Genomic DNA, 18,439 nt, shown 5'->3' with positions numbered 1-18,439 from the left:
TATTCTGCCATTATCTGGCTAAGCCTTGTCAAATAGAGATGTGATGCACGTTCTAACCTATCTTCTTCTTTTGGTAACCCTCTGCCTTATTTGTTATTCTCCTCTGCATGCTAAATGAGGTGAGAAATGAGTTTTACAAGAGAAATACTAATGTCAGGCATTGGGATGGAAGAATTCTTCAAAACTATCTGCATGAACAAAGAGAACCAAAGACTAACATGTCTAAGCAACCTGGACTGTGGCCTTTTCTAGCTCAGAAGTACTTAATTTGGGAGGCTGTATTTTAGCAAGCATTTCCCCTTTTAGAAAAGAAAGGGGGAGCAAAGGAACACCAAATTTCAGTGTCTCATCTTCCTCCCAAAGCAGGGTGCAAGCTGCTAAAAGTATAGGAGAATTCATCCATAGAAAGTAAAGTTTGGGAGGCTTTGAAGTGGGAGTGATTGATAACAGAAGCCTATGACTGTGTGTTTGAAACAACCATTTCAGGTATTGCTGCTGGCTGCATCTGACATGCACAAAGCTTGAATTTTTAAGCAAGGGGAGATTTTAATGCCACCCAAATGTTGTGTTTATATGCAGAAAACTCTGCGTCTCTAGCAATGAAATGGCACGCTGTCTCCATGGGGAGATCTGTACATTGAAGGACCTCTCTCAAGAAAGGTCTGCATTGCTGTAAAAGAGATACTAGGGTTGTATCATCCTGAAGGGCAAGCTGGTAAATGAGATGTTATTACCTCAGTGTGTTCTTTTATTAAAATATTTAAAATTTCACTCCTGGTGAATTACCTGCTGACCCGATCTTCTAGCAGCCTTATTAAATAGTTGCCTGTTGTAACGTTCTTTGTGAAGTTAAAGGGTGTCCCACTGCACTAAGCACTATTTCAGATATCCCCATTTATAACAAGAAGTCTTTATATAGTAATAGTGCAAACTGATGGCTCTCATGGGTGCTTTCATAATGAGGTTTTATGGTAACTGTTCTCTGATCTCTTTTCTCCATTTACTGGTGTATCAAATGCACTCTGTTTCTCTCCATATTCATAGAGCCTGATAAATTTGCTTTTCTGACTTCTCCGCTGATCCAAACAACTACTCTCCTGATACAGAATCAGTTTATCAGAACAAAGAATGGGCATTAAGTAATGGTATCCTTGTAAGGCAAAACTGATTTAGCTGGTGTGGCCTAACAAGCTTTTACTCATCATCTCAGCTGCTGTAATGTTGCCATGGATGTGTTCCTTGCCCTGAGCCAATACAAAGTGAAATATGTTAGCTTCTAATCTTAAATTGTTGTGTATTTTAAAAGCTCGTGTTCTGCTTCAACGCTGGGCACTGTAATGCTGTCACGTGGCCAGCAATAACTTGATTTCTTTCAGTCTCCTGTCTATAATCTGTTTGGTCATCTGTTTATAACAGGAGAAGAGTTTTAAAAGCAACTAAATATTTCTCTTCCCCATATGGTGGTAGGCAGCTGCCTTGCTGCTGCTACTTGAGGTCTGCGGTGCTGTTACAGCAGCAGAAATAGTAGTGATGTGACCGCCACCTGAACAAACAGTTGCACTTGTGCCTTGGGCTTTTGAAACTCTATTCCATAGATATTCTTGGGTGGAGTGGAAGAAATCTTAAGCTCCTTTGATGTCTTTCTTGACCTCATATCTAATTACATTTTTCTTTTTTTTGATAGCTTTCCCTCAGGAGTTCCTTATTTTAAATGCATTTTGTGAACACGCATTCAAATGAGTCTGACACTATTAATTTTTATAGCCTAGTTATTTTATATTGCTGACCATCCCCTTGGTACTTGAACCTCCTCCTACAGAGTCCAGTGTGCTTTAAGACACCATGGTCTGGTCTTACTGAGATAGGTTTTAATCCCAACAGGTTTTCTTTTTTTCTTTCTCTCTCCACTAATGCCTTCTCCCTGTTTGACTAAGTTTTCATAGAATTATAGAATGACTTAGTTTGGAAGATGTCTTAAAGATCATCTGGTTCCAACCCCTGTGCCATGGACAGGGTTGCCTCCCACCAGCTCAAGCTGCCTGGGCCCCATCCAATCTGGCCTTGAGCACCTCCAGTGATGGGACATGCACAACTCTTGGCAGCCTGTTTGCTTAAAACTGCTGCAACTAGGCAATAAGAAACAGACTCCCAGAGGCTGCCAGTTCTGGTTTGTGTGGTTTGTACCAGTGAAGGTTCCCGAATCCCACCTTTATGCCCCAGGACTTGTGGCAGTTCTTGCTGGCAGCATGCAGTGGGAGCTGTGTGATGGGTCGGCGCTGGCCGATGTACATTCCTTTGCTGTTATTTGCTTTGAGCTTCCTGGCTTGGCCAGTGGCACCTTCACCTGCGTGCTGCAGGCTGATCCATCTCTAAAACACAAAATCATCTCTTCTCTCTAGGATACTGCAGGCAATAATTTTCTAGGTGGGTGCAATGATTGATCCTTTGTATATCCTTGCACGGTTTGTTATCTCAATCCTAAGAATTATTTTCACCCTTTCCAAAGAGCTATTTTGTTACGTGTCTGCTGTGTTTTGAAAAAAAAGGGGGAAAAAAGATAAATTTCAGAACGTTACATGAAGCAGCAGTGAAGAATAATCCTTCCTTCTGGAGAAATGCTGCAGGAGGTGGTGCAACTGCTCAGCCAGGCTCTGCAGCTGGCAGCCCAAACGGCAGCAGTAGGACTAAATCAGCTTCTCTGGTCAAAGCTTCTCTAGCTTTTAAGTATTATTAAAAACAGTTTTGGGAGCTCAGCTTGCAAACCAACGTGTACCATGCTACACTGACTGTGAAGAATGATACCAACTCGGTAATTAAGTGCCAGCTTCCTATGACACAGCTGCCCTAATAGGTTGTCAGCAGCTTAAATGGCACCCGATAGTAGATTTACCAGGCTAACTTTTTTGGTATGCTGCAGCTGGCCCACAGTAACAACAGCCGTGGCAAGCTATGAATAGACCATACCTACTGCACAGGCACTGCTTGGTTGCTTTAATTGCTGATCTGTTATCTTCTCCAAAAGACAGGAGGAGCAAAAGGGAAGAAAGGCAGCACCACGCACACAGCAGGATCTTGTCCGGTCCATATTCCAGCAGACTTTGAGCTTTCAGTGTATCAGGCTGCATTGAGCAGCAAGGCGCTGTGTTCCCTGGAAGTGAAAGGTGCTTGAGGTGATTTCATTCTGTATGGCCCTAGCCATGATGGAGCTGCCCTGAGTGGAGACTGGTGGCTTTTCTGCAGGAATGGCTCAGCTGTTTATTGCTGTGTGGGAGGGCTGGCAATGTAAGACTCCATGGGGAGTTCCTTATGTCCCTCAAAATACAAACAATGGTGAGAAGTCCTCCCTTTATACCTTATTGCCTTATTTTTTCTCCCGTTGCAAGTTGAGGATACTCTTTTTCTTTTTTTCTTCTTTAAACTTTTTCAGATCGATGGATGAAAAGCACTATGTAATTACTGAAGTGCAGCTTTTACGTTGTAGCCTATAAAATGAACAGAAAAAATGTATTCCCTTGGCAAAATATTGTGTTGTAAATGGGGCTTTGGGAATCTGACTTTCATTGTTGAAGCTAAAATTAAAAAGGACAGTTCTGTTGTGTATTCTTGTACCAAAACCAGGCCTGTATTGGGGATGCGTAGAAACGTTTTGCACTAATGGAAATATATAAAATGGGGGAAGGAAAAAAGAGAAAGCAAATTGGAAGAAGGAGGGGCTGGTTAGAAATCAGGCAAAGTAAAGGCAGTAATGATGCCTGTACCACGTGTCTGTCATGGGGACTCAGAGATGCTTTGGCAACGTAAGATTGAGTTTTTGGTGCTGTATGTGCTTATGGTCACATTGGTTTCATGGCCATTAAGTTCAAATGCTTCTCTGTTCCCTAGAGTGAAAGAAGTGAGAGCTTCTGCAAATTCTGAAGCAGCTGTGCTGTGTACAATGTATCTGGGAATTGTACCTCAAAATGCCTTTTTAACCTACTTTAATGTAAGCAGAGGCTGAAATGAGTGCTTCATTGTTTCAGGATTGTTTGCTCATATCTTTCAAATATCTTTCAAAATACTTACTTCTTTGGTGAGGTATGCAGATAATTATAGATAAAGGCTAATTGGTATCTCTGAGTACTGTACTGTCAAATGGAAGCAGAGTGGTTTGGTATCAAAATGGGACTTCACATTTAAATCGAACTTATGTGCTTTTTGTTTTTAAAATAGATTCAGTACCTAATCGTACCCTACACCGGCTTTCTGAAATGGCATGTAGATAGCCTAATGGCTTACTAGGAAAATGAGAGGCAAAAATGATACTGTATTGGGTCTAGGCTGAAATAATGAAGATAAAAAGATGACAGAAAAAAAATACTCTCAATGTTGCCGCCATGATGGGATCATCCATGTAATGAAAGTGAAAGGTGGTAGAAGTGAGTTCTCTCAGTCTCCAAGTCAAGAAAAGCAAAGCATTTCAAGGGGAATAGTCTGATTTCCCATGCACTGGGCCAAGTTGTTCAGGCTCACCATTTCTTTTCTCCTTTGTGGTATCCAATGGGGCTAGATCAAACAGCAGACAATTCTGTCCATCATCCAGCTGGGAAAATATAATGTGCTAAAGCATACAGCTCAGCCAGTACTCATGGGGTCAGCACACATGATAATGATTGAAATGATCATAAAGCAGCTCGTTTTATTATATAGAATATTAAAAAATAGAGAAAGAGGGAGAGGTTATTTAGTAGACTTACTAGTTGCCAAACCTTTTATAACTCTTTTGCTGTGGAGCTGTTTAGAATTTCCTATGAACTTTGTGTGATTTGTTTGTAAACCCAGATGAAAATGTTAAACTAAAGATGACCCCAATCGGTTAAGACATTTGCAAGTTACAGAAGTGTGGCCAAAAGAAAAGTCCTGCTTCTGCCAAAAATGTACTTAATTTAAAAAAAATAAAAAAATAAAAAATTATAGGTAGTTAATTTTTAATGTAGACAGGTGTCTTTTTGGTATGCAAAACCTGTCTTTTATTGGACAGGAGATATTACTTCTGGAAAACAAATTTTTATGGAGAGCTTGTAGGGACTTGTTTTGGAATGTACAGAACTGCGGTTTTAGCCCTCAGTATTTCTGATGTGCTCACAGCAGCTTTGTGTGGAGAATAGAGGGGAGAATGTTGCCTTCAGAGCCGTGATACGTTCCAGGTGTAAGATGTGCAAGCACAGATTGTCTTAATTCCCTTCCAGTAAGTGTTTCAGAGCCTGTGGGTATGATGAAGGCAGGGCGCTGGTGTTTGACCCGTTCCCATTGATTTCAGGTGAGTGTTGGATCAGATCCTTGGTGCTTTGCTTTGGGAAAGAGATACTTTGCTGTCGTGGTGCTGCTCTGCAAGGGCCACTCGCTGGGAATGTCCTTGCCAGCTGTGGCATTTTAGTCCTAGCCACCCATTTCCTGAGCATCTCCTAATTTGGGTCGTAATCCATCAGTTAATTTATAATGCATGTTCATCAATTGGGGTTTAATTTGTTTGTTTGTTCTCAGGTTTGATAGCAGAGATTAATCTGTGTGTGTGGCTATTTGTATAAAGAGCTGCTCTGTGAGTGGTGGCACTGATCCCTCAGGACAGCACTCTGCTCAGTAATAGCATGGTCTTGTAAGTAAGGAATTTGCATAGCACAAGCTAAAGGTTTAACAGAACAAAGAGAGACTTGTCTTATTTGTCTCCTGAGCAGTTTAGGTGTCTTGGCTTTGTTTTGTTGATTAACTACATACAGAATTGATCCTGACAAACTTTTGAAGGGATGAGTAGAATTCTTGCAGAATTGGAGAAGTGAAAATGCTTTAAAAGTTATGTTGAAAGGTACTGCATTGCTAAAGTGTGAAGCTATAGACATGGTGGAGGAGTTACTGGGTGAAACACTCTTTACTTGTCTGGAGAAAGAGATTAGATGATGGCAGTGGTGTCTCCTTGCAGAAGAAGCCTGCTCTCTGTCAGGTCACAGGTCTATTTATCTGTATCAAGCTGCTGAATGTTCTGAGGTTCATTTATGACTAACCCAAAGTCTTTAAAAATAGACCAAGTATCAGAAAGCTCTCAAAATGCTTTGTGATAGGATGTGTACTTTGGCTAAATGGCATAGTTTCAATTGCCTCTTACAGTTGGTTCGTTTTAATGGATTTTTATCCTCTTTTCTTTCCCTGACCAACACAAATGCAGCTCACCTCTGATATGAGGCCACGCGGATGCTTGATGAGATTTGCTAATGTTGATGGGTACAAAAACAGGCGGAGACCCACCTGATGTAAAAGTCCTCCTTTGCTCCCATCCCTGTGCCCCCAGCTCACCTGCTTGTGGGGATGGGCCACAGGCAGCCTCAGGACTGACAGAGTGTTAATGGGAGCCTTGCTGTCAGCTGTATGGAGAGCAAGATTTTGTTTGTGGGTCCTGTAGGGCTAAGAAACACCACACCTCGTCTAGATCACCTTTTAGGTGAGGTTCCCCCTTATTAATGGTCTTTCCAGCTTTAAGCATGCTGCCGTCAGTCTGATGAGATCTTGTTGTTTGGTGGATCCCAGCGTTTGGGTTTTTGGTCCTTGGGAATTTGGTGCTTGTTTTGGGATACTGCTTAAATAAAGGTTCGGCTAACGGATTGTGGATCTGACTCTGCCTGTTCTGTGTTGGCTTTGTTTTGTATTTTTAATGGAATAGAAATCAGCACCAATTTGAACTGTAAATAGTGCATAAGATTTGAATGCAATATATGAAGGAGACTCACAGTGAGCAATTTCAGATGCCTTTAAGAGAAGGACAGTCCAGAGCCATTGGTACCTACAAAGGTCCCAAAAGATGAGTTTTTGATTACTTACTTTACTGTACGGGGATCAAAAGGCCCCTCCTCAGCTGAAATTCAGTTGTGTTCTCCTCTGTGAATTCAAACCATTTATTGGGGTAAGCAATTTGAAGTGGAAACTCAATGCAAGGATGGGCAATTATATTACTGACCACACACAGGCTTGAAAACATTTGAAAGTTTGGTTGTGTAATGGAATACAGTACAGTGTAAAAGACTTGGGGTCGTGTTTGCAGCTGGTATAGACCAGCCCAGTGGGTTTGAGGGCAGCAACACCGGTTTCTGCTAGCTGAAATCCTGGCCTTTAATCTGCCGTCAATCTAATAAAATTGAGCTGCTCTAATTACCACAGTGTCTGTCGTTTGCCTGAAATGATAAAGCTGAGTTGGATCCTACACAAGTCAGCAAACACTCTGCAAATCTGAGTTAAACCATTTGTTTGCCCACTTAAGGAAGGGTTGTCCACGGTCATGGTATGTGTGGAAAGACAGCGGGGGAGTGAGAGGAACAACCGAAACATATGGCCAAAGTGAGCTGTCTCTGGAATCCAATGTACTGGGATAAGACAAGCTGTTGAACTGAAGAGAAAGCTTCCATATATATATATATATACACACACACATACATACATACTATATATATTTATAACATACCAATATATCCTTGCACACATATATGTGTACATATATTTATGTACAAACACCATATTTCAAAATTAAAACTGGAAGGAATTCAGTATCACTGGTCTCACGTGTATGTTTGAATGAAGGTAAAACAGGCTGTTAAACTGAAAGCCTGGGAAAAAGCCCCAAACCCAACTCCCCGAAATCCATAATAGCTGCATCATTATGTAAAAGGAAGCAGCAGTTCCCCCACCAAAGTGTCCATAAACAGAAACCTTATCAATAGTTCCAGATGCTCACTGACTTTATGATACTGTTAAGTTTAATTGTGCTGACATAATGGATTGTATTTGCATGGAACAAGGTCTTTTCAGATCTAGGCTTGAGGAGCACAAGGAGAGGTAAGACACAAAATGAGACATGCTCTTCACTGCTTCCTAGCTGTTAATTTTTGACCTTGTGTTTCTTGAAAATGGCATTTTCCTGGTATCTGTGACCCCTTGAATGGTCAAATTTGAGTTCTTTCTGTATTGCGGCTGCACTTGCTGCTATTTTTGCCCCTGCAGTGGCTGTTAGTTTAATTCTTAGTAAAGCTTATTGGTTTATTTTTAAAGCCAAGAGCTATAATTTTGAGCTCTGCTCCTTATTCTGCTTCTGCTCCAGTCCATGGAAAAGCAACTTTTGCCATTAGTTCAGGGTGAACAGAGGCCAACGTCCACTTGGTCTGAAAATCCCCGCTTGACAATTGTGGTGAATGCAGGGAGAAGTGCAGTGCCCGTCCTTGAGGCCTTTCAGCAGCAAAGGCTTTCTGTCACCTGAAGCAGGTATTTGCAGCTTTTACCAGCTGTCCCACCAGGATACACTCATCCATTCCGATCATTAGTTCCATACATTTTTGTTGTTTTATAAAATGCAGAGCCTGTCTTCCAACCCCCCAAATCACCAGCTGACATGACAACATCAAAGAAACCCTCCTTTGTATAATAAACTACCGGTGAATCTTCTATGCCAAATATATATGGCTGTTTCCAAGCAGAAATAATGAAAAGTGTAAATTCTCCTACTCATTTTTGCATGCGAGTATTGACAGCAAGACCAAAATCATAACGTGTGTTTTGGCTTCTGCTGTTGTTTTGACATCTTGTGCGCTTTTAATAAATGTTCTTGGTCGAACATTCTCATTAAATGGGCATATTTATGTTCTAGCACTCGGTTGGGAAGGAAGGATTGCAACTGCTATTTTATAATGGAGAAATTTGTTTGGCATCGGCATGTATGCAAAACAGAGTTCTGCTTTTGGAAAGTATTGACTAAGTGATCAGCTATTGTGATGAATTTGAATGGAATAATGCAAACAAATGAAGAATTTAATTGCAGGACCAAGAAAACTTGATACGGTCTATACTGAGATTGCTATCTTGTCTTGTTGAAAAGAGCAGTTATTTTTAAGGTCTCCAAGTGGTCCAGCTGTAGCTACTGTGTGACTTATGTACAACTATTCTGCAAAGAACTTTGGGAGCTGTAGTTCTCTGAGCATATGTTTACCTGCTGCTTGATGCCAAGCAGAAACGCTTGATTGAGGTGTGGGCCAACAGAGCCACACTATTTCGTTTGGCTTTATTGCCTTTTGGTTCAGTGTGGTCTTCTGATGTTCCCCATTGAGGGATTTTAGCTGAGGAAGATTGTCTGCACATCATGAGACTTTACAGCATATCATGAAGGTATTTTTGGAAGCCAGCAGCTCTCCCCAGTTCCAGCACTATCTCCTGCTTCCTGTGTGAGTGAGTGCATCTAGTGTTCTGCTGAGTGTTTTCCTTTTGGCCTCTTCCTCTCTGCACTGATATTTACTGTCACAAATCTCAACCTATGTCAGTCCTGGCTCGGTTTGTGTGGGTGAATATAATGCATGTATTTATTTTTCCATTATTTTGAAAGATTCTTGAAAGTGTTTCTAGAAAGTGCATAGTTCTCTGCTTTTCTTGCTCCGGGTGAAGTATTCCTTTTTATTACCCTAAGAAAATCTTTAGATCTTCTCCATTACTGTGTCATTTAGTCATTATAGACAGATGAGTTTATCTTCTAGAAAGAGCCTTAAAGATGCTAAAGTGATAGCGTTACAATTTAAAACCCTTCTGACACAATCTATTCCATAAGAGCACTATATCTTGTCGTCTCACGCAAATGAAAATCAAATAAAGCTTTCACTTGCTTGACAATTGTTGCAAAATATCAGAAAGCTCACACGTTCACATAGTAGTGGCTGTGTCATCCCAGTGAAGTTCAAAGAGCAAACCTTTTTATGCCCTTTTAGGCAAGTTTATTTTTTTGAGGTCCGTTGTCATTTTTATAGGCTTTTGTGGCAAAAGATTAATAAAGGATGTTCTAGTTGCCATGCCATTCACCCAGTGTCACTTAAATGGTCCTGCTCATTTGTATTCGGAAAAAGAAAGCAGAAAGACATTGAATAAAAGCAAAAAATTAATATAAAGAAAAGTGCAATGGAATTTGAGATGAGAAAGGTTTGTATTTTAATGAGATCAGCTTTGCAGCGTGATGCATTTTATTCTCTGCCCAGAGAGCCAAGAGGATTTTGGAAACATGCTTTTCCAGTGTCTGTTGAGTGTGGTCATCTTCAGCTGATCTTTATTTCCTTTCAAACGTTCTTCCTACTGATGGACCAGAAGCAAGCTGAGAAGCATGGGAGGTGGTTTTGCCATCTGTGCTTAACGATGCAGAGGATGACATCTGTATGGCAGAATTCAGGAGAGGAAGTAAGAAACAGGTGGAAGGTGTGTACTTGTAGTTCCAGCTGCAAAGCTGTAATGAAAGCTGTACATCAGGTGGAGATCCAGGAAAGCAAAATCCCTGCCACAGCATCACAAAACTGAAAGCAGAGTAAAATTTGATTGTTTGGATGCCATCATTGGGAAGAAACTTTATTTTTTGTGTTCTTTCCTTCCAGAGAGACCAGTAGCTAATAACTGTAGTTAATTCTCTACCGTGTGTTGATGAAGAGGGGATAATGACTCTTTTCTCTTTATTTTACCTCCTCTGAAATCTGAGTTTCTGTAGGGTTTTTGTATGTGCACATGTAATCGATGCTGTGAACATCCCAGTCCGAGACCTACAGCTCTGCAGTAATAGAGGAACAGCTGCCAACTATGATTTGCCTTTTTAATTATCGCTTCTATCATGAGTACTCAGCATTTGTAATGGCAATCGATACAGTAATCAAGGCATAAATAGGAATCATTGAGTAGAGCAAAATCCATCACATTTACTTAGCCTTTGTGACCCCTGGAAAAAAAAATCTGATTTTAGTGAATTATTGCCTGTGATAATTAAGGTAAAAGTGGGTAAGGAGAGAGGTGACTTCTGATTCCAGATGTAATCCTCTCTCACCCTGTCCTCTTAGGCCAGGGAAGGTCTAGCCAGCAGTGTAACAGGCACGCTGTGAGCTATACTTAAATGGAGGGGGCTTGGTGAGGTGGACCTGACTGTGGTTTGCAGAGGGGATAGGGACCTCTTGGATTCCAGGCTGAGGTTTGAAAAAGGGAAGATCTCTTCAGGAATTAATACAAGAGTCCTAACGAATCTATATCTATATCTCCTTTCACGTTTTTTCCTATTAACAAAGTCTATTGGCCACATGGTAGCATTTGACTTGCTGTACTTTTGTTGGTACTGCTGTGGTGCAAATGGCAAAAGATTTGTTATTTAGGCTTCAGGAAGGATATTGTCTTCCCTGAAAGCGGTTTCAGTATCTCTCCACAGAGACAGAAATAAAATGAAGGGGTCAATTTCTACAGCAGTTATTTTGTAGTAGTAGTTCTGTTGGATAAAACTGATTGCTTACATGGCCAGTGAACTTAAACTGCTTGTTTGATTTGGGTTGTGGTGTACAAACTAAAACAAAAACCACATCCAGACTGCTTTGGAGTGGAGAAATTCTACTATCAGTTCAATCTGTCTTCCTTGTTGTTGTTTCCATGTAATGAAAAGATAAATATGCAAACATATTTGCTTCATTAATTTTAAACAGTGCCAGGAAAAAAGCTCTGTCTGGGGATGGTGGAAAAATATCGTGAAAATTAGCTCTACATATTTTGCTTTCAGTCAACTCCGTTAATTAGGATCAAAGTACTGCCATTTTTAAAAGTTCTCACCGCCTCTTCCCACACATCTCCATATTTCAAAAAGATGCAGTTAACTAAGGCTGAGGATGATGGCAAAGCCTACGGGGAGCAGGTCCTGGCACTGCTGGCGGGGTAGCAGCACACCAAGGTGCCTCGGGAAAGGGCAGGTTGGGCCACCTGTCCCTTGGCTTGGCCCTTGGATGGGACTGGAACAGATCTTTTCCCACCCACATTCCTTGCAGACTCTCTTCTATGGGTTGGTTTTGCTTGGTTTCATCTTTGCTCTGAAAAGATAGGCACAGTGAGGTAGCTGCTTTTCCAGGTGTGAAAGCAGCTCTTTGCCATGTAATGAAATACTTGAAGGTGAAAAGAAAACGTGATGAATAATAAACGTGGATGGTGCTTGTAGCCAGCAGATTGCAGTTTTCCAAAGGAGCTCAATGCCAAATGCTGTCTGTGGTTTGGATGGGAAGCCATGGAAAGGTGATGTGCAATCCTCCAAAACCTAGTAGGCAGAAACCAGAGCCACGACACTCACTGCATCAAGGTGTTTGCACTATGCTGCTGTTGGCTTTCCTCTCCAGCATGAAAACACCTCAGTATTAAGCAAGTTATAGAAGGATGCTGAGCCAGCTCAAAGCACCCTGCTGTACTAAATGCCTTGATTTACCTACATTTTCATAGGCAACATTAAAAAAAAACAACTTAGTGTGTGCTTTGTATTGGCTTTTTTTTTTTTTAATGACCTTAACTCAGGTTGCTGTGTGGCTTTCTCTCAGCACATGTGCAAGGATCCCTGGTTTCATGCTTCGATCCATATTGTCACGGTTATTGTGCATTAAGAGCCCACGTGGATATAAAAGCAGGGGTTGAGTTGCTCTGTGTTCATTTTTGGATCTGTGGCGTTTAGACTGCTCAGCAAGGCTTGTTAGAGTTTTGTTTTTAAACTTCAGTGCTGTGTAACCACTTACACGTCTGGCACAGCGTTAAGTGTTGGACTTAGGCATGGTCTCATTTAATCCCGTGGGAAAAGGGGCAGGAGGGGCTTTTGTGTGTTTTATTTTTGCGCTGAGCTCTCTCCTGATTCATTCTCACTGAGACAAACCTTACCTCATCTTCACTGTGTGAATTATCACACGTATCCTATCTAGGTTTTTCTGGCTCACGTAGCTGACAGTGATGTGTTGGAGCGGGTCACAGGCGAAGGATCGTTATTACTTACTGATGGTGCTTGGAGTGGGAATCACTCTTCTTGTTACTCTATTTGTACAGTATTTTCCAGAAAGTGACCTGGTCCATAGCTGGGCTGTAAAACAAATCCTCCCGCAGGTGTTTGTTGCTTGCTGGATGCAACTGGCTGCGTGCCTGTGTACACACCAGAGAGGTGAAGGCAGCATCAGGCTTTCCTTCTGAACATGAGGTGACAGAACAAGTCTGGTATTGGTGCATTCTCTGCAGCTCATGGTGTTGGCTGCTTGATTTTAGGAAAGTGACCTCCATTCCACTGTACCTCTTTGTTTGTCTTTTTCGGTTAGCAGGAATGCTGTTTGGTTCTTGTATAAAGTGTATTGAATTCCAAAGAATCAATACTCTATTTACAGCCTTGCTATTATTATTTCACCAAAGTGTAAAGTGCGGGAATGAGCCATTTAGTGCCTGATGTTCAGCAGCAGTGCTGGGGAACATTACCTTTAAGTTAAAAAAAAAAATAAAGAAAGAATAAATGTGTATTTCATGTTCTTAATAGGAGCTAATAAGAACCAGAGGCGCAGTTTCCCATCCTCAGCCTGACCTCTCTCCTGTGTTTCAATTAACCAGACTAGCTTCCAGGAGAAAATCTTGTTCTGGATGGAATAAAGGCACTGAATCAGTGCCAGGGAAATGGCTGAGGAACATGCAGATCTCCCCAGGTTCTCTGAGGTCTTCGAGGGTTTTGGGAAAGTCTCCTGGCCCAGGGCCCCTTTGCTCTCACTTTTACTGAGCGTTTCCAATGTCTCCATCGTCTTTTGCCCAAAACCAGCATTGTCCTGCTTAGAATCAGCACTATCCAAGCAAAATGCAATTGTTTCTTATGGTCCATGGCAAACCTAATGGCATCACTTGCCCTCTGCACTCCCAGTTTGTATACTGCTGGTCCCCATGTTCCTTATGCTAAAGGAATGCTCAGTGCCTCCAACAGAACGACACATGTCACCGGCAGAAGCCTACCTTCAGAGGTGCAGCAGCCACTGCACAACTGGGGCAGATGAAATCAGGCAGCAGCAAAGTGTGAGGGAACTGTAGAAGATCTTCAGCATCACTGTTCCTGTTCACACCGGTAAGCATCAGAAGTAAAGGCTGGCTCTGTTGTGGGGTGGGCTCTTAGTCCTCAGGGGGTCTCCTCTTGTAAGAGAGAGGAAGGGATTTTTCTTGCATAAGTAAATATAGCATCTCATAATTTGCTTGTGGGACATGTAATGCCAAGAGATGAGTCACTGACTGCTTGGGTGAGATGCTTCTCTGATGCATTATAGCAAGCGATGTTCCTTTTATAGGAAGTTTTATTTGGTAGGAAGGTTGTCTTCCTGTTTCTTGATAATGAACAGTCTTTTGCCACCTGTAACTGGGATACTGTGTCATTTAAAGAGTGTTCTTACCATACAAATCCATGCAGAAGTTTACAAAAGAGATGTTTTAATTTTGTAACAATGACAACTTTTGTGCTTCCGCTCTTGCAACGCAAACAAAAAAATTCCCATTGAGATGTACAAATGTCCAGAACCTCAAGAAGAGGATTTCTTGAAAAGCAGACATTTTTGAGATCTATATTCAGTGTAATTCTTCTTACCAATAAAAATATTCCTGTTTGGAGGAAGTCACTAGAATGCATACATCCCAGAAATTCAATGTAAAGAATTTTTAATATTGTTTTTCAATCTGGTAATAGTTCTGCCATCTTTTCTGCTTGGGGTCAGTACCAGAGGAACTCAATGAAATTTTAGGTCTGGTGTATACAGAGCAAATTAAATGATCTGTCCCTAAAGTCAACGAACATGAAGAACAAAGCAGTGTGTGGCTGCACAGAGTTGATTGCACTTTCCTGATCAGTGTATATTGCTTTTCAGAATTGTGCCCCAATTGTGCACCTTTGTGAAGTACCTTCAGAAGAGCAAGAAGTGCTCCTCAGGGATACACACATGTATTTATTTTTTGGCAAAAGTATGGATGCCAATGACCAGTTTACAGATGAAGTGATGACCTGAGTTCTTTCTCTGAAGTATTTGCCCATATTACATTGATGATACTCTTCCTTCCTCTCCGATTCTCCCTGAAATAAATAAATCCAGTGACATCAGTGTCAAATTAAAAGTGTGAGTAGTTGGGAACCCACCAGTTGTGCTGCCAGCCAGCTTCAAAGGGTGAGACTGTTTGTTTCCTGCTGCAAAAACACAGTCTCCTCTTGGTGTTGGCTCCAACTGTTCTCCTCTGAAGTCCCAAATTCAGAGTGCTGAGGCTGCCTCTGCATTTTAATCCTACCTTTGTTCCTTGCTGTGGAGTCTGGGCCAATTCCAGGGATACGTGGTGAGCGTTGGTGTTCTGGCAGGAGACACTGCACTGTCTGTACCAGGGCAGCACTGTGGTCCCAATGATGTTGAGCATCAGAATTTTTGAGATCCCTGGGGAGAAAGATCTCAGCATAGATTTCTGGAGTACTAGGTCACATTTCCTTAACAAATGATGAAATACACAGGGGAAAAATGACATCACTTTGTCCTGCCTGAAGTATTTTTAAGAAATATAAAGTTAAATGCCAGCAATGCTCTAAATTGTCTTCTATGAATAAAAAGAGACAGTAAAGAATGGACTCATTTTCGCCTACTCAAGGTAATAAAGTGAACCATTTTTTATCCTAATGTCCCATGTCCTGATGCCATCAAGGACAGTGACAAACTCCTGTTGACTTAAATGGGAGAATGGTTTGACCTTTTATCAGGGCTCAGTTCTAATTAAGCCTGAGAAGTGGGTTTTTAGCCAGCATTGGGGGTGTCACACCTGGCCTGCATAACTTTGCATTGTCCATTCTCTGTTATTGGTTCCTGCCTGATTGAATTTCAGCCAGCTTTGCCCTGGTGCTGTGGGTACCTGGAGCTCCTCTGTGGTATCCGAGCTGCTAAGCCATGGCTGCTGCTAGAAGGGTTGCAGTGTGACTGCCAGGAGAGGCACCGGGGGTGCAGCATCCTTCAGCTCTCCTGCTGTCGTGTTGCTTGTGGCTGGACCATGGATTGTGCTGAATCAAGTCCTGAGAAGCTGAGAATGGGAAGGAAATTATGAGGTGACACACAAGCTTCATGTTTTTGAGGTTGTGGGTGATAGCTTCAGGAGCCAGGACTTTGATCAAGCTACAAGAGTGGGTAGTGTTGTGCCAAGAGAGTCATAGAATCATAGAATAGAGTCATTAAGGTTGGACAAGACTTCTAAGATTAACAAATCCAACTGTCAGCCCACCCCCACCGGGCCCACTAACTGTGTCTCTCAGTGCCACATCTCCACATTTCTTGAATGGTGACTCCACCATCTCCCTGGGCAGCCTGTGCCAATGCATCACCACTCCTTCATGAGAAGGTTTTCCTAATAGCCAGCCTAAATCTCTGGTGTAATTTAAGGCCATCACCTCTCATGCTATCACAGTCACCTGGAAGAAGAGGCCAACTCCCACCTTGCTACAACCTCCTTTCCAGGTGGCTGTCGAGTGATAAAGTCTCTCTGAGCCTCCTCTTCCCCATGGTGTGCCTACTACCTGCTTTTTGGATAAGTCTGTCCTTTCTAAGCATCCCATACCTAACAGGTATTTACCAGTTTTGTGGAGATGATTTGTGCTAAATTCTAGTTAAATGCCAACGCTGAGTGGGAATGGACAGCCAGATTGTTTGGCAGCCTCTCCCAACTGATGGTGCTCCTTGGTGAAGGCAGAGTTTAGGTAGCAATAGAATCACAGAATGGCTTGGGTTGGGAGGAACCTCAAAGGTCATCTCATGCCAACCCCTCTGCCATGGGCACAGATGCCAACCACTGCATCAGACACTAAATCTGGTTGCCCAGAGACCCATCCAGCCTGGCCTTGAACGCCTCCAACCAAGGGGGGCTTTATTTAAAGGATATATTTTTATGTGTGTGTATTTATATCAACTTTCCATGTTTATATTTGCTTTGCCACACTGAAGGGAAGGAAAAAGGACTGTGTTAGTCTTACAGGTACCTTGATGGGGAAAGCAGAGAAGGGTCAGTCCTTCTCCCTTTTGTGCAGCAATGGGGAAATTGTGGCTTTTATAAGTATTTCTTCATGGCTAACCCTGTGGATCCCACTGGTGGGTGCATTTGGAGCACGGGGCTCACTCCCCCTCCCAGGGCTGGCAGTGGTGCATGCCGTCTGCCACCTCCTCACAGCTCCATTCCTGTGTGTGTTTATTTCTGTATGCATATTTTAAGCTGGTTTGGGGTGGGGAAAGGAGGGGGAAAAAAGACTTGTCATGTTTGCTTCTTTCAAGAGCAAATATGAAAACCTATGGCTCAGTACAGCCCAAGGATGCATTGGCTGCAGCCAACATCTCCCTGCAGGAGCATCTGGGGCTTCATCCAGGGTCTGTGCCTGATGCTGTGTGCCTGTCAGAGAGCTGAATGGCACTTTGTTGCCCAGTGATTTTCCAGACTAAGTTGATTTGGAAGGTATTACCCATCTTCAGATCATCGCGTTTGCTTCACATTTTTTTCCTCTTTGGCGTGGGGCGAGAATAAAAGGGGGAAAAAAAAAAGGGGGGGGAGGGGGGTGCGCAAAAACAAACCCTCCAAAGCAAACCCCTTTAAAGCAAAGCCTTCCTTCAGGCTTCGCCTTTCCCCCGACGGGGGGGGATCATGTGGTTCGTGCCGCGGGGCCGTGTTTATCCATGGCCATGTGGAGGTGGGCGGGTGCCTGCCCGGGGACAGGGCACGGGAGAGGCCGGGCTGGCGGAGCAGCCGCGCAGTGAATAGCCCGCATTGACTGAGCCGTCTACCCGGACTAATTTGCTGTGCCTGTAGGCTCGATAAAAGAAGCAGCTGCCGGTAAGGGCTCGCTTAGACGCATGTAGATGAGACGGTGGACCGCCAGAAGGATCCGAACTGATCGTTGTTTCTTCTGGAATCCCTACCTCCGGCTCCGGGAAGTTGCGGCCATCAGGTAACTGTTTCAGCCCTTCCAGCGGATCGCGCTGCCCGCCGGCGTGGAGCGGAGCGCACGGCCGGGCTGCGGGCTGCCACAACTGATCCCTGCGAGCTGCCGCTCGGGAGGCTTTGCAAATCGTGCAGCCATGTTCCGCAGGCACAATTATTTCCCTTCCTTTTTTCCCTCCTTCTCCTCCCCCATTTTTAATTTTGCTGCGATCTAAATGAGGCTAAGTCTGGTGTTTCTCGTTTGCATCTGTCGATGCACCACCAGCCAGCCATGTTTTTCGTGTGATTATGTGAGCGGTGCGGGTCTCGTTGGGAACGCAGGGATGTTGGCCGTCCTTTCGCTGTCAGGCCCTTTGCATCTTCTCCGAGAGGAAGAAATAAATCGGAAGATGTCTGTAGCACGCTGCGTGGGTTTTTGTGAGCGCCGGGGAAAGGGCTCATTGGGAGCAGGGAGAAGGTGAGAGCTGAACGCTCACCCCCTAAATCTCAGTGGTTGTATTGAATTTGCCATTCGCCCACGTTATCCTCTCCACCATCCCTCCCTCTCCCCCCCACCCCGGAGATTTACATCTATTTCTTAAGTGTTGATTGAATAACGCTACGGCTCAGCTGGAGAAAATGGAGAAGGAGGAAAAAAAAAAAATAGGATGAAAAGGGATGGCCT

General features: G+C 43.0%; 1 protein-coding gene across 19 annotated transcripts in view; it reads left to right on the top strand.

Moving 5' to 3' along the window:
• The window catches only part of MAGI1 (membrane associated guanylate kinase, WW and PDZ domain containing 1), a 294,035-nt gene that overhangs the window by 160,884 nt on the left and 114,712 nt on the right, over window positions 1-18,439 (top strand). The window contains exon 1 of one of the 19 annotated variants that reach the window (XM_010718692.3): window positions 17,703-17,782. The exons of the other annotated variants lie outside the window; for them this stretch is intronic. The gene's annotated coding sequence lies outside the window, so the exon portion shown is untranslated. Of the gene's footprint in view, window positions 1-17,702; window positions 17,783-18,439 lie in introns of those variants that run through there. 19 annotated transcript variants of the gene reach the window in all.

This window comes from Meleagris gallopavo, chromosome 14 (genome assembly GCF_000146605.3).
Source record: "Meleagris gallopavo isolate NT-WF06-2002-E0010 breed Aviagen turkey brand Nicholas breeding stock chromosome 14, Turkey_5.1, whole genome shotgun sequence".
NCBI lineage: Eukaryota > Metazoa > Chordata > Aves > Galliformes > Phasianidae > Meleagris > Meleagris gallopavo.
The sequence above is the reverse complement of the archived record's forward strand: the minus strand, read 5'-3'. Positions and strand labels throughout refer to the sequence as shown.